Source organism: Stegodyphus dumicola, chromosome 2 (genome assembly GCF_044657685.1).
Source record: "Stegodyphus dumicola isolate Sdum_Otavi_A_Nest chromosome 2, ASM4465768v1".
NCBI classification, from domain to species: Eukaryota; Metazoa; Arthropoda; class Arachnida; order Araneae; family Eresidae; genus Stegodyphus; species Stegodyphus dumicola.
Window position 1 is genome coordinate 15,566,973 of NC_140769.1, and position 15,973 is coordinate 15,582,945.

General features: G+C 33.6%; 1 protein-coding gene across 1 annotated transcript in view; it reads left to right on the top strand.

The window, feature by feature from the left end:
• The first annotated feature begins 14,644 nt into the window (after positions 1-14,644).
• The window catches only part of LOC118198360 (uncharacterized), a 70,673-nt gene continuing 69,344 nt past the window's right edge, over positions 14,645-15,973 (top strand). The window contains exon 1 of the mRNA XM_035370019.2: positions 14,645-14,798. The gene's annotated coding sequence lies outside the window, so the exon portion shown is untranslated. The remainder of the gene's footprint in view (positions 14,799-15,973) is intronic.

Sequence of the window (15,973 nt, forward strand, 5' to 3'; positions counted from 1 at the left end):
ATACGTAGACGGTAATAATAATCGATGAGGGGGAACCAGTTATCAAATCCAGCAAACGATAAATTATCGTCCAACAGGTTTTAATTCGGGCACCAATCAAAGATTGATTAAGAACTATTTTTATCCCAAAGGTGCATTAGCCCAGAAGGCCTATTAGTATCGAAAAGGCATTTTGCGTCGGTTCACTATAAACGGCGTGTCTCATTTTAAATTGCTGCCGCCAAATATTATCGCCCTGTATTATATTTAAAAAAATTAAATAATGAGGAATCTGCATAAATGTATGTATGTTTCTCTTACTGTGAAAAAAACCACGGTACCTAAAGACATCAGATTTTGAATAACGTAATCCTCCACCCAAACATGGGCACCAGGAAGTCCGAATTTTTAATTTCAAATTTGTTTTATTCTTTCGTATTTTGTAAAACTTTAATGAATTTTTGATTAACACACTCAGCGATTTCAAAGCGAGAAGTGGCAATACTGTAAGGAATAAAATATTTTTATCTCCGACACGGGAGACTGACTGTCGGTTAATCTAAAGATGTGCTTCATTTTTAAATATTTTGTGATTTTGCTGTAGAATTGAATTTTATGTGGCTTAAGTGTGAAGAACATGATGTCTAATAAATAAAGTTAACACACAAACGTTAATAATAAAAATCTGATGTGTACACAACATAACTTCTTTGTACGGAATATTAAATTATACGCATTTTTTCTTGCATTTCATTTAAACTTATTGGATTGAATTAAATACACTTCGTCGATAGCGCATAAGGTGCAATAGAATGAATGCACTCTTTAAAATTCACTATATTTGTTTACCATAGCGACACTCTGCCGCTAGGTTCACTTAACAGCGTTATATTTCATTTCTATTATAACTCAGAAGCACAAAATTTATATCATTTGGAGAATTATCTAATCACGACATGTTTTTTTCAAATACTATAATAAATCTAGAACGATGTATAACAAAAATTAAGCAAACAAAACAAAAAAGAAACAGTTTTTCACAGACGATTCACTATTTCTCATTCAATTAATTCAGTTCTCACTTCGCGACGAGGCAAAAATACATAAAAACTCAAAATATCTCTATTAAAAATTACGAAGTAAATCCTAAACACTTATTTCCTCGAAAAAATTCCAGAAAGGATTAAGCATGATTTAATTCGCAATAATAAATGAAGGCGTTATCTTTGTTGTTGCAAAGTTTAATCTCTCTAGATTGGCAACAAATCTACTATTCTCCTGTGTCAAATGTAAACAAACATATCCGCCATGTTATTTAAAAATTAGGCTTAACCTCCCTTAAACAACTTTTAAATTCTTGATAATTCTACAAATATTGCTTGTAGATTTCCTAAAGGCATAAAAGCCTTAACCGAAAGATAATAACTACATAATTCAATCATTTTTAAAGCAAAAAAATGCACAATTTACAAACATATAAGAGTAAAGAAACTGAGATCACTGAGCCGGGTAACAGAGTGGATATATATATATATATAAGTATATTTATATACGTTTGGTGCGGCCGATTGAAAACAAAATACGAGGTGCACATCTACATGTTATAGCAGTCCTATATACAAAATTTCAACGTTCTGACGCTACTCGTTTTTGAGTTATGCGAGATACGTACGTACGTACATACGTTCGTACAGACGCCACGAAAAATTCTCTTCAGAATTCATTTTAAAGCAGTTTTATAATTTTTTTGGAGGAAAATAGTGTTTTATTCTGTCCTTACGTAAATATATCGTTAAATTGCATTTGAAAGAGGTCAAAATGGAATATTTTCGTTGAAATATGCTGCCTGAAACTTTTCGCGATTACGATACTTCCTTTTTACTTCGTACAAGGAAGTAAAAAACACAACAAAAAGTTTTGCTAGCCATCTAAGAAAATTGACCATTCAATTGAGGAACTGAGAAAAGGGGGAAAAAAAAAGAAAAAGGAAATCGTATGCCAGGATTTAATACTGCATCCAGAATTCTAAACATATGCAGCTACGCTGCTTTTAAAATATTTATAATTTTGTGCTTGAATCAATCGTATATAGTGTAAGTGTGAAGAAAATGGTGCTTAATAATAAAGCTAACAGCAATGAGTGCAACAGCGGGCTGGTAGAGTGCGAGCTCAGCGAGAGCGTGATAACCTTAACATATCCTTTTGGGCCATAGTTAAAATATAAAATCTTTCAGAATCTTCTTTCCCCCCTTTTCTCTCTCTCTCTCTCTTTTTTAAAGCCGGGAAATACCCCACGGATCCTTTTCTTTCTGTTTTGTATTTTCCGTAGATAGTTTCGTTTTACGCTGATAATTTGCAGCAATGAATTTTATTCACCGTTCCTAAGAGAAAAAAAAAAAAAAAAAAAAAAAAAAAGAAAGAAAAAGAAAAAGAAAAAAGAAAAGAAAAGAAAAAGAAAAAATACCGAATTACTTATACAGGAGTGAGTTAATCAGGTGTTTGCTGTACCTTTTGGGCCATAGTTAAAATATAAAATCTTTCAGAGGCTTCTTCCCCCCCCCTTTTCTCTCTCTCTCTCTTTTTAAAGCCGGGAAATACCCCACGGATCCTTTTCTTTCTGTTTTGTATTTTCCGTAGATAGTTTCGTTTTACGCTGACAATTTGCAGCAATTAATTTTTTTTTTCACCGTTCGTAAAAAAAAAAAAAAAAAAAAAAAAAAAAGAAAAAGAAAAAAGAAAAGAAAAGAGAAAGAAAAAATACCGAATTACTTATACAGGAGTGAGTTAATCAGGTGTTTGCTGTACCTTTTGGGCCATAGTTAAAATATAAAATCTTTCAGAGGCTTCTTTCCCCCCTTTTCTCTCTCTCTCTCTTTTTAAAGCCGGGAAATACCTCACGGATCCTTTTCTTTCTGTTTTGTATTTTCCGTAGTTAGTTTCGTTTTACGCTGATAATTTGCAGCAATTAATTTTTTTTTTCACCGTTCGTAAAAAAAAAAAAAAAAAAAAAAAAAAAAAAAAAAAAAAACGAATTACTTATACAGGAGTGAGTTAATCAGGTGTTTGCTGTACCTTCGTCGAAATGTTATAACGAAACTCTCATTTTTCACAATGTCTCTGCGCATATGTTTCCATCGAGATTTTTTGTAACTTCATACAAAACGAACGAAAATTGCACCTAGTTTGTTTTCTAGTTTGTGCCAAGATTTGTCAAGCTGTGACAGTAACCAACTTCAGGTTTCGCGTTAGCAAAAGATGAGATAAGAATAACATTTCATTCATGTTTTTTTACACGAGTGCAATATATTTATGAGAGTTTTTTAGATTAAAATTAAAATTTAAACAAATATTAGGAAAAAAAGAAGTTTGCTTGTTTCTTTCTGAATATTTATTATTTATTTCAAGCTTAATGTTCGCATTTATTTACTTTTTACGTCCTTGTACGAAGTAAAGAAAGTATTGTATTGTAATCGCGAAAAATTTCGGGTATCATAGTTCAACGCAAATATCCATTTCAACCGATCTCGAAACCATTTAAACGATATTTTTGCGTGACATCTGTACGTGAGGTCAGAATAAAGGACTGTTTCTGCCAAAAAGGATTATAAAGTGGATTTAAAATGGATTCTTTCTTGACGTCTGTATGTACGTTCGTACGTGTATGCATCTCGCATAACTCAAGAAAGAGTAGCCGTAGAAAGTTGAAATTTTGTATATAGGACTGTTTTAACATGTAGTTGTGAACCTTCCTTTTTCGTTGCAATCGACTGCACCACTCGTATACAAATATATATATTCCCACTCTGTTACCTGGTTCGGTGAGCTTAGTTTTTTATTCTTATATGTTGGTAAATTGTCCACTTTTTGCTCTAAAAAATCATTGAATTATGTGGTTTTTATGTTCCAGTTAAGGTTTTCATGCCTTTAGTTAATCCGCATGCAATAGTTGTAGAATTATCAACAATTTAAAATATAAGTGGCGAGTAAGATAAATAAATAAAGAGATGGATGGACACTCACTTCGTGTTTGATAGTAAATACTTGCACCTTCTAGAAATCACATTACTAAGCGAGAAATTATTATCTTGTTTCATTCACGAACAACTAGGAGGCCTCTTTAAAGGGTTCAAGAACGCTTTCGTAAGAATGCGTTGCGAAGTAATGTTCAATCAAAAATTCGTTTTATTTAGGAAAAACGTTTCTCTATCTTGCATCCGCCCCAGAATCGTTTCTTAAAGCTAACAGAGCATAAATTGTAAATAAAATTTCAAATGATGTATTACTTTTATACGTGTTATGTACTGAAAAAATTTCCTATTAATAATCTAATGCTACTTTTTAATCATAGTTGATATATTTAATGTTAATGATGGCATAGTTGATATAGGTAATGCTATCTAAAAATATAACTGAATTATGATTGGAAAATAGCTAATGCTATTTAATCATAATGCATATAATAAAATATATAAAAAATGTGTCTTCATTATCATTTTTAGAATTTTTTTTTTAGAATTTATTTTAATCATATTTAAGTTGCGTGGATGAATTATATTTCTTGAAATAACTATTTTTAAAATTTCTGTTTATTCATTCGCATTGTGAGCTTCAAGCATGTTTAGTCATATATATATATATATTTAATTTGAATTTATTTCTTTGTAAGCCAGTATTCGCCATTCAATGGGTCGTTCAGAAAAAATTAAAATGACACGCACACAATTTACCAAGGTTTTTATCACTGTGCCATTGTTTTACACATTTCCATCATCCTGCATTTAATTTGTTAAAATATTATCCTTTTTTCCGAAGAACTTTAAATATTTCATCTTTTAAATCGCAAAAATCAAATAGTATACGATAAAATAGACTAAATTTTATGCATATAAATAAATAAAAATATTTTATTTTCTTAATACCCTAAATGTTTCTTAAATTTTTCTTACCCTAAATTTAGATTTAACTACTTATGTTCTCTATCCCAAACTGGAATTTCTTCAGTTTTTGAAAGTACGATTTTCAAGACGTTTGGGTCAGCCTGAATATATATAAAGACAAAAAGTAAGAAATTTAGAACCTCTATTCCACAAAGACCCGCCAAAAGTGAAATTCAATACCAATAAATTTCAAAATATGCTATAAATATAAATATACAAAATTAAAGAAATGTGGAATTAAAAACCTAAAAATTAAAAAAAAAAAAAAACCCTGAGAATATATCCCCAAAACCAGAAAAATAAATGAAGAAGAGGAACTCATTTAAACCTGATGTAAAGCCCACCAGTGGCCGAGCGGTAAAGTCGCTGAACACTGGTAATTCTGATGTGAGTTCGATTCCAAGGGAACGGGCTGGCTGCATGGTTGTTTTCGTAGTTTTCCCATGTGTAATGTGTATACGAGCCAGTTCCCTTAGAAAGTCCTCCACGAAGGCATCCCTTCCCCCCCGGGGGGTCGACGTAGAGAACTCTGCGAAGCTACTGGCTAGGATCTGTAAGTAGGCACTCTCGGCCACGGGGGTATAAAATTTATGAACTTGGTGGTTCTGAAGGCTCTGGGAAAGGTCACTTATTGGCCGGCCTCGGAGTCTGGCACGTCCTAGCGCGGCGTGGTACTAGTAGCCCGGGGGTTATGCCCCGGGTTCGCTGGGTAATGTCCCGCTGCGACGGGCTCGCCCAAGCGACTGGTAGGAGCATTAGACGACCGGTGCTGCCTGTTGTCTTATCCAGGTGGTGCGCTGCTCCCTTGGAGGGTAATAGTGGAGGTTGAACCTCCACGACGTGCCCAAAGGGGGAGTAGACCTGTAGTGTAATTGAGTTCACGGGGCAGGGAAGTCTAAACTATTATTATTAGGCAGATAGCCCTAGTGTGCTTTGCCATAATTAAATACACCATAAACTTGATGTAACGTTATCAAGAGAAGGCTCCATCAAACTCAGTTACAATCCTCTTCCACTGAAATCCCTTGCGTTTTTGTAATTAAAATTAGCTGATCAACTGTTCTAAAGTTTTTTTAATTAAAAATAGTTCATCCGAAAATTTTGAAGCCCTCCTCGACGCAAGGTAAATCCAATGTCAAATCAAGTAGAAGAATAAATTTAGACTTAATAAATAAAGAATAAAATTAAAATTAGACTGAATTTAAACTGAAATAAAATTAAACCGACAACATGAATAAAACAAATAATGAATAAAAACTTATTTAGATTATTTAGAGGACGTAGTAGTAATCCTTTAGTGTCCGGAATTGCCAATTTGTTTTCCTGAAATGTTTGCTATTCTGGATTTGCAAAAGCGAAATGAATTTCTCTATTTCTCACTTTACAATAATTATGTAAAGCATTCAAAATTATTTTACCTATAAACATTCCCATGGGCATTAAGAAAATAAAATATTTTTCCATGAACTTACGTCTAGAAATACATCTACTTTTAATATGATGATAAAAATTTTATAGGTTATAATTCAAGATTATTTTGGAAATATTAAAAAAAATTTTAAATACAGATTTTAAAAAGAAATTATAAGAAATGTGCGAATTTCATCAATTTTGAATTCTGATACCCAAATTTCGAATTCTGAAAGAAGGAATCAATTAAGTTTAATAAAAAAAGAGATATTAATAAATATTGTTACAAATTTTGTACTTGGATAGGTAATTTTAATAGAATTATAAGTGAAACTGTTGTATTTGTTTCTGTGTAAAGTAACAATGCGAGACAAAGCTATGCAGGAAAAGTAATAATACAGGAGCAAGTGCATTTAACATTGAATAAATATCTATATCGGTAATTTGGTGATAAATCGCCAAAAGTCGCCAAATTTGGCAATATTATGGTCCGGTCCTTGTATCACAGTAATATACGAGGGTTGGAACTTTAATAGTGGCAACACAGCTGAAAAAACGCTACGCAACAAAACCAAAGAATATTGTGTATACCACGCGTAAACTACATACCTACCTTACCTCTCAGCAAAAAGACTCGTCCTGCCTACGTCACGCGCATGCGGAATGACGCGAAGAACGAATCCTTGTATTAGCTCGCGGTCTAAAGTAAGTGTTGTCAGGATGTTTTCAAAACAAGAACAACGATGTTGGATAAAATTTGAATGTGCCAGAGGTCGTACAGCACGACAGTGTCATCAAGGGCTTCAAAATGCTTGCGGGAAATCTGCATTGCCTTACAGAACCAGCAAGATGGGCGAAAGCATTCAATGAAGGACGCCAAAACGTGGCAGACATGCTGCGGCCAGGTCGTCCGAGTGTCAGCGATGCAGACGTGCAAGCTGTTGCCGCACTAATGGACAGTGATCGCCGCCAAACAATTCGTCGGCTGGCAGGACAAACAGGATTATCGCATACGACTGTGCTGCACATTCTGAAGAAACGCCTGTCTATGAGAAAAATTCCTTCACGATGGGTTCCACATCAATTGACGGAAATGCAGAAATGGCTACAATACAATGCTGCCCGAACCCACCTGGATTGCTATGAACGCGAAGGAGATGCTTTTTTACGCCGTATCATTACGCTGGATGAGACTTGGGCCCGATCGTACCAGCCAGAACTGAAACGCCAATCAAACGAATGGCGTCATCACTCACCACGACGTTCGAAATTTCGTCAGAACCCCAGCAATGTGAAAGTTATGGTGATTCTCGTGTACGACTGTGATGGTGTCATCCTAACGCATACCGTTCCCCCCCCCACAGCAGACCGTCACTGCGCAGTATTACTGCTCATTTTGAGCACAATCTCCGACCAGCTTTGAGAAAAAAACGGCGACCCTTTCTGCAGAATGCTCCTCTTATTTTGCATGACAATGCTCGGCCGCACGCAGCGCAAGCTGTGACTGATTTGTTCAAGCGATGGGGCTGGGAAGTGCTTTACCATCCACCATACTCCCCAGATCTAAGCCCTTGTGACTATGACTTAATTCCTAAGATGAAGGAACCACTTCGTGGCACTCGCTTCCAAACTGTTCCTGAGATTCTTGCGGCAGTAGACCGGTCCATTCAAACTATCAACAAAACAGGCGCTGCTACAGGTATTCTGCGACTTCCACATCATTGAAAACAGGTTGTACACAATGCTGGCGACTATACTGAAGGACTGTAAAACATGGTGACATGAATCACTTTCGTATTCTTGTAAATAAATAGTTGCCACTATTAAAGTTCCAACCCTCGTATGTATTGAAACTGAATAAATGTAATTGACCTTTATGTTAGCTGTAACTGTAATCCCACTTCTAACTCCAAAATGTGTTGTGGGCGTAGGGGTTTGTATTGGATTCAATGCACAAGTCCGATAACAGGCTAATAAAATTTATTTTTATCAAACGAAATATTTCGGAGTTCTGGATTTTTTCACATAAATGTTCGTACAAGTGTTCACAGTATAATCAGTAGTTAAACTTCAAACTACTAACAACTTTAAACACAACGTAATGCAGAGCGCATCTAAAGAGAAAGCTAACTCGGATTTATCTCAGTTTACGCGGAGCTACAACTCGCAACAACAATAACTAAGCAACTGGACTCAGATGCTCCTCTGAAAAATAACACAATAAAGAACGTCTACCCGACGTTACTTCGGGAACTTCTAAAACGAAGAAGTAGTATGATACACAAGAATATATTTAATTACATGAAAACCTACATTAAGCATGCAGATATTTTCTGACTACATCTGGTTACTAAAATATTTCTGTGGAAAATTCCAGAGTTTTGAAATATTTCTTTTGATAAAAAATAAATTTTATTAACCTATTATCGGACTTGCGTATTCAATCTAATACGAACTTCTTATTATCAGAAGTGGGATTACGGTTATAGCTAGCATAGCGGTCAATTACATTTATTCAATTTCAATAGATATTAAAGTAATATAGGGTCAAAACCAAAATGTCGCCAAATTTGGCGATTTTTTGCAATTTCTCGCCAAATTACTGAGATACTCGTTTACTTAACGTTAACTGCTTTATTCTTACTTTTTCAGAGCTTTCTCTTAAAATGTGTTTCGCGCTACATTGCACAGAAAAAATGCAAGAATTTTACTTATAATTCTACTAAAATTACCTACCTAAGTACAAAATTCGTAGCAATATGTACCAAATCAATTAACACTGAGAAGCTAAAATTTTAAGACCTAATTTTTTAAGCCTACCAGCCGAGCGAGCGGTAAAGACGCTGATCACTGGTAGTTCGGTCCGAGGCTCGAATCCCGCGAACGGGCTGGCTGCATGGGCGTTTTCATAGTTTTCCCCATGTGTAACGTGTATACGAGCCAGTTCCCCTTAGAAAGTCCTCCACGAAGGCATCCCTCCCTTTAGGCAGATAGCCCTCGTGTGCTTTGCCATAATTGAATAAGCCGAAGCCTAATTTTTTAAAAATACTCCGACGGTTTTTACGAAACTTGAGGCGTAGGATAGGTGTATGGAAAAAAATTGATTCGTCATTTCAGGAAAAGTCAGATTTTTGTGTCAAAATGCCTATGTTGAAACAATTCTATATATAAATCTAATATATATTCTATGTCTCGCTTTTCAGACATAAAAAAACGCAAGTTAAATTTCGTCCATCAGGCATGCAGAACAGGGGCTAGAGAACTGTCCCGCCTTCTTTTTTTGACTGTGTGTACAAGCAATAAGATGCAATTTTATAAGAATAAAATCATATAAGAATTCACATTCATATAAAAAAACGGTAATTTTTTATAGCAGTGTACACAAATTTATAAAAGTCTCTCTAAAATAAAGCATAAATAGTGGAAAATCAAAAATAAAGTTGAGTTGAAATCACCAACCGCTTTCTCGAACCGCATTTGCATAACCGAATATCATTAACAAAGATGCCATTTTATTTTTCAGATAATCATGCAAACGTGAAATTTTTTACTAAATGTAAAAAAATCTACAATTATTTTTCAGTTTCCATTTCTTTTCTTTTCAATATTGTTCCAATTATTTTCGGACAGCTAGTCTTGGCACCTCCTTGATTCTTTTTATGGAACTCCTTGCTCTTGTCATCTTTTGGCAGACCTCTCGTTGTTACTGATGTATTCTTAGATATAAATACTGCTTTTCAAGAACCCTTTACTTTTTTTTTTAAATTGAAAAGAAGCCTGCTTGTGCTTCTTCTGACTCACAGTCTAGTATTAAATTGCTAAGATTCGAGAAAATGACAGTTTCGATCATGATTCATAAAAATCTACAGCGCCATTAATAGGAAAGTTTTATTAGCTTTTATTGAGTACATGAAATTTTTTGAAACGGTGTATTAATTAAAAGTGATTTCTCTCTGTCTCTCTCTCTCTACATATATATTAAATCAAAAATCTCAAAAATCGGAACGAAAAAGAAAATGCCGTAAATATTTGAAGGTTAAACCTATTTTCTCCGTGTAACAAAATCAACCGGTAAAAATGCAAATTAAAGAAAATTACAAAATTGTAATAAAAAATGTTCATTTCAAAGAGGAAAAAGTATTAAAAAAAACAGTAAATTTGTACATATTAAAACCAAAACAATAAAAAATTAATCTCCTTTGTTTGCTCCAAACTGAGCTTCTCAAGGGAAAAGCGTTTTGAAGCCTTAAACCAAGTTGATTAATGAGTGACGAAAAATATGTGTCGTTCCAATGAATTTCCTGAGACTTTAAACCTCTTTAAATTAATCCTACTTTCTTTTCAAGCGGAATTTAATTTAAAAGTCTCTAAAAATTCATTTCTTATGTACATACTAGCGGGCTATAGCCAAAGCAAAATTTATAAGTTCTATGTACACTTGAAAAGAAAATATATAAAAACATTTCAATATGAATGAAATCAATTCATTCTTTCCAAGGAGCAACCAATTCGTAAACATATTTTTTCCTTGCCAAACGAGGAAACAAAAACTTTTGACACTTCAGGTTAATACGTATGACATCATGATTTAAATTTAATGGAATATAAGAGCTTTTTTTCAATATCAATAAAAGAATTAACGCGGCAATAATATACCGTGTCAGGTTTTCTAACCTGAAACACAAATTATAGGCAGAAACTTCAAACTTACCTTTAATAGAGCAAATTTAAATCTGAATTTGTAAACATTAGATAGCATTTTCGTATCATTTAACTATTTTTAATCTAATAATAGTATTAAACACGACAAAAATAAACATATCGGAAATTGCTATGTGATTCGAAGTTATAGGCGGAAACAATTTATACATTATATAATGCATAAATCTCATTCATTGGATATCCAATGAACCTTAAAATTTACCCGCACTATATATTTTACCTTCATTTCTTACATTTATATTACCGTTTAATACTTTAAATAATTTGTCCTATTTCTGCTTTTTCCAACGCTGATCCCTCTTTTTTGCAACAAGTAGGGAAAACGAGTTTGTTTCCTGCTGCTCTACGCGTATAGTATTTACATAACCATAGTTAAATTCATTAATAGTTGACAAACTGACATTTCTAGTCTTTTCTTAGAAATAAAAACTTCTTTTGGGCAAAAATATAAATTATAACATCAGTATATAACTACTGCATTGCATTTTTTTACATTTTCTCCGATATTTAAAGGGCAAATTTTGCGTTATTTGCACATTTTAAATGCTTATAACTTCTTTGAAAATTAGAATATTTGAACTCGTTATTTTTTTTTCAGACGATGTAATTAGGTATATGGAATATTACTAGAGTAAAAAAAGGAAATTCAATATTTTGGTTGATTTTTTAGCTATTTTAAAAGTCCACGGTACCCTTAAGTTCTTTTGGTTTAATCCTATAAGTTCGAATTCTTTGGGACTTTCAATAACTCTGTCATGCACAACAGCTATGTTTTCAACAAACCGGCTGGGTCGAGAGCATAAAGATTTAATGTCTGCTCTCCAACCTATGTTCTTAAATTTCTTTACCAGTCTTCGAATTGTTGTTTCGTTAGGTGCATTGTCCCGTCAAACCGATTGCCCGAAGAGAGATTTCTAACAGTCTATGCATAACACTCATCATTTTTGTAATGAATTTTTACAATCAAATCTCGCTGTTGGACACAACTACAACGAGAAGGCTCCAAGTCGACTAAGTTGCGAAATGAATTGCCGGTCTTGCCAGGTCAATTCAAATTTAACATACTTAAATCGGAACATCTGCTTGTTGTAAGTATGTAAAAATATTTTTCATTTCCTAATACTAGAGTATTTTGGGGCATATTAAATCCAGCGCTTTTGTGGAACTTGCTATATAAGTATGCCTCATTTCCCAGCCATATTTCATGCCATCAACTCTAATCAAATTCCAAAACATTGGATATGTTTGTCAGTCGTTTTGACGAATGTAAAAATAAGTAAACGCATAAATAAATGCTGTCATGATGTTAGAGTTGGAGTGGAAAGAGGTAACCGAAGCATAGATCCTTCAGTTTTTTTTTTTTTTTTTTTTTTGTAGCCATAACATTATCTACATGCCTTTCGTTACGGATAAGTACACATTCCATACAACGTATGAATGTGAAAACATAGAATGATGTTACGTGATTACTGACAACATAAAGAAACACTGCTCAGGGTTTATATCCCTAAATTACTGATTAGATATTGTAACGAAGATCTTCAACAATTCGTGGGACGAGTGTGAAGTATTAATCTTTCAACATTTCCCATAGTAAAAGCACCACGTATCGTTAGGTCTGTACTTTTAAAAGGAAAGGACAGTCAGTCAGCCCTGGAAAAAATTGTTTAGTCCGCCCTGGAAAAAATCGTCAGTTAGCCCCGGAAAAAGTTCTTGTAACATTGCTTTGTTCTCTAGAGGGCGGTGGCTCCGTCTTGTTGGAAAACTTGTTGATTTAAATAGAGACTACGCAGACCACAAAATGATTGTAAATCTGCACGCAATCGGTCTAAAACCTATCTTTATATTTCTTAGCTATTACTGCTGCTATGTTACCACACTCATCTTCGATGAAATAGGGACCGATAACATCATAACTTCAAATCGCCAATCGGTTACTTTTATCGGACAGAGTGGGCTTTGTGCATACTCATTACTCTTCTGCCAGCATAAAAAGAGGAAACGCATGTTTTATTTATTTATATGACAATTGAGGAGAACATGACACTCATCATAAAACAACCAGCTATCCATATAATGTGAATTCTCTTGTAGAATTGCTAAAACATATCCACAGTACTAGAAGGAAGCACGGAGATTTACAAAAAGCACTGCGGGGTTCTGCTGTACCTAGAAGCTTACGTCAGTGTCCATAGACCTTACTACACAAAAAAGTGAGTTATCACTTTAATCTGTAACAAATGTCCAACTTAAGAAGTCCAACTTAATGTAACTTGAGAAGGTTAAAATAACTTTTTTATTTAATTCTTAAATGAACAGAAACACACTTCTTGTGTGATAGACGAACCCTTCTCACTTGCGGTTATTTAAATTAACATAAGATGAAATTAAATTCAAAATGCAGTTAACGTAATCTGAGACTATACACATAAGAAACTACTTAAGCTGACCAAAAATACGAGTAATACTCTTGTTTTAGTCTTTTCGTTTACATTTTAATTGACAATTCCAGCGTATTTATTTAAAAATTTCAATTCAATAAACCATATTTGCGTTCTAAATTTCGCTTCGAATTGCCTAGGAGATAATTTCCTTCATATCATTAATCTACAAGGTATTTCTCCCACCTTATTAGCATGCTTTCATGGTATAATGGCCAGCACGTTCGGCGCGTATTCGAGAGGTCCGAGGTTCGAGTCCCGGCGAGATAATTACTCATTTTTTAAGTCTTCTGCTTTCAAAATAACCTAATGGCTCTACAGAGGCACCCGAACTAAAAACGGGTGGTGGATGATGATTCTCCACCCCTCAGGATTTGGCGATTGGGTCCCCTAATCCCCACTCGCCCTTTAAAAGTGGTACTATATAAGGTATTTCTTTCAGCTTTTTAGAATGTCTTCGTGGTATAATGGTCAGCACGATCGGCGCGTATTCGAGAGGTCCGAGGTTCGAGTTCCGTCGAGGCATTGCTCATTTTTCATGTCTCCTGCTTCGAAATAGCCTAATATCTTTACAACTTTATTAAATTAAATATTATCTTTCAACAACAAGCAGGATTAAATATTATCCTTTCAATAAATAATATTATCTTTGCAGCAATCAAGATAATTTAAATAAATTAAATATTATCTTTCAACAACAACGCAGGATTAAATATTATCCTTTCAATAAATAATATTATCTTTGCAGCAATCAAGGTAATTTAAATAAATTAAATATTATCTTTGCAGCAACATATATATCTCTCTCTACAAAAGTATTTGTACTTTTTAGGGCTTCTTGAGTTGCACCGCTTTTGTGAAAAAGCTCCTAAAATCTATAGTTTCAAAATTTATCTCTCCAGCATAGCATTTACATACAAGTAGAAATTTAAGGTTATCCTTTTTGAAATTCATAAAATTCAGGACACAATTAAAATTATCAGATTAGAAAAGACATCCTAAATTTTTCAAAGGGGTACCACACATTGTGGATGGATGACATCATAATTCAGCTCTCTGTATCTGGAACAAGACCTTCATTTAAAATTCCAGGGTGATCATAACCTGGCAAAGAAGAACAGAACGGAGTGCTTGAAACTCGAGACAGGAAAAACTTAATTTTAGATTCACATCGGCGGGGGTGGGTATGTGACGTCACCTGGCTGGAAGGAAAGTGGCTACCACCGATGATCTGCCAGTCCTCTTAGGATTCCACGAGGATACCCTTTCAATCAGGAAAGGAGTTCCTGATCTGATTTGCACAGTTAGGGTAAGCTTACTGCTTCTTGTTGCAAATTCAAAGAATTAGCATGTTGAGAAATTCATTGTTTGTTGGTTAATTTACACGTTCAGAAGTATTTCGATAGGTATTATATTTTATAGAACAATTGGTGGTTATTTGACATCCTTGGTGAACGCTTGCAAATGACTCGTCATTTTAATAGAGGTGCATAATTTAAAAAAATAACTGACCAATAGCCTATTAGAAACCAGATCTGGTATTATTGAAGAAAATTTTAATTCTACCTTGAACCCTAAATAAGATGAATTCCGGTGTTTAAATTTTATGAACTATATGTCATTAATTTAATGTATTAATTTTTATTTATTTCGATGCACTCAAGTTTTAATTGTTATTAGTTTATTTTTTCCCATCTTGCCACACGGTCATCCACAAAGTTCCGGCACTTTTAATTTTAGAAATTAAGACTTGGATTTAAACTTTTTTTTTATTTTTAAATAAAAAGAAGTAAATTATTATTCCACTTAATGAGGTTATTTTTTTTCTCGGATTTTGAACGAGCTTTTCAGAAACATTTTAAGGATAAACTATGAATATTTTTTTGAAAAAATTTGCAAGAATTAATTTTTGAATTAAGAGAAAGGAATTTTAATTTTTTACAAAAAAATTAAGCGCCAACTGTGTTATTTAATATAATGATTTAAAGTTTCAGAGATATTTACAGTAGCAGGTCCCGGTATACAAAACTGAGGAGAAAACTGTTACAAAAACCATCTAATTTTAAAAGAAAAAATAAAAATCAAGTTTCTATACTTCCCCCCCCCCATGGTTTCAGTTTAGCATGTATTGCATAAAATATAAAATTACACATTTTAAACCATGATTTTGTTTTTCTCTGAAGGAAAGAGGGGGGGGAAATGAAAGATAGAACCTGAAGAATATTTATTGATTTTGCTATAAAATAAAGTTACAAAGTTATGACGAATTTAATATACTTAAATTGTTTATTAATTCAATAATCACACGTATACATAAAAGTTAAAATTAAAAAATTAATTTTTTTTCAAATGTGGAAAAATTATTTATTTGTGTATTCTGGTTCTAATTTTACCTTTTGTGAATTCTGGTTCTAATTTATCTTTTGTGGATTCTGGTTCTAATTTATTGTTTGTGGATTTCTGTGAATGTGGATTTCTCTGGAT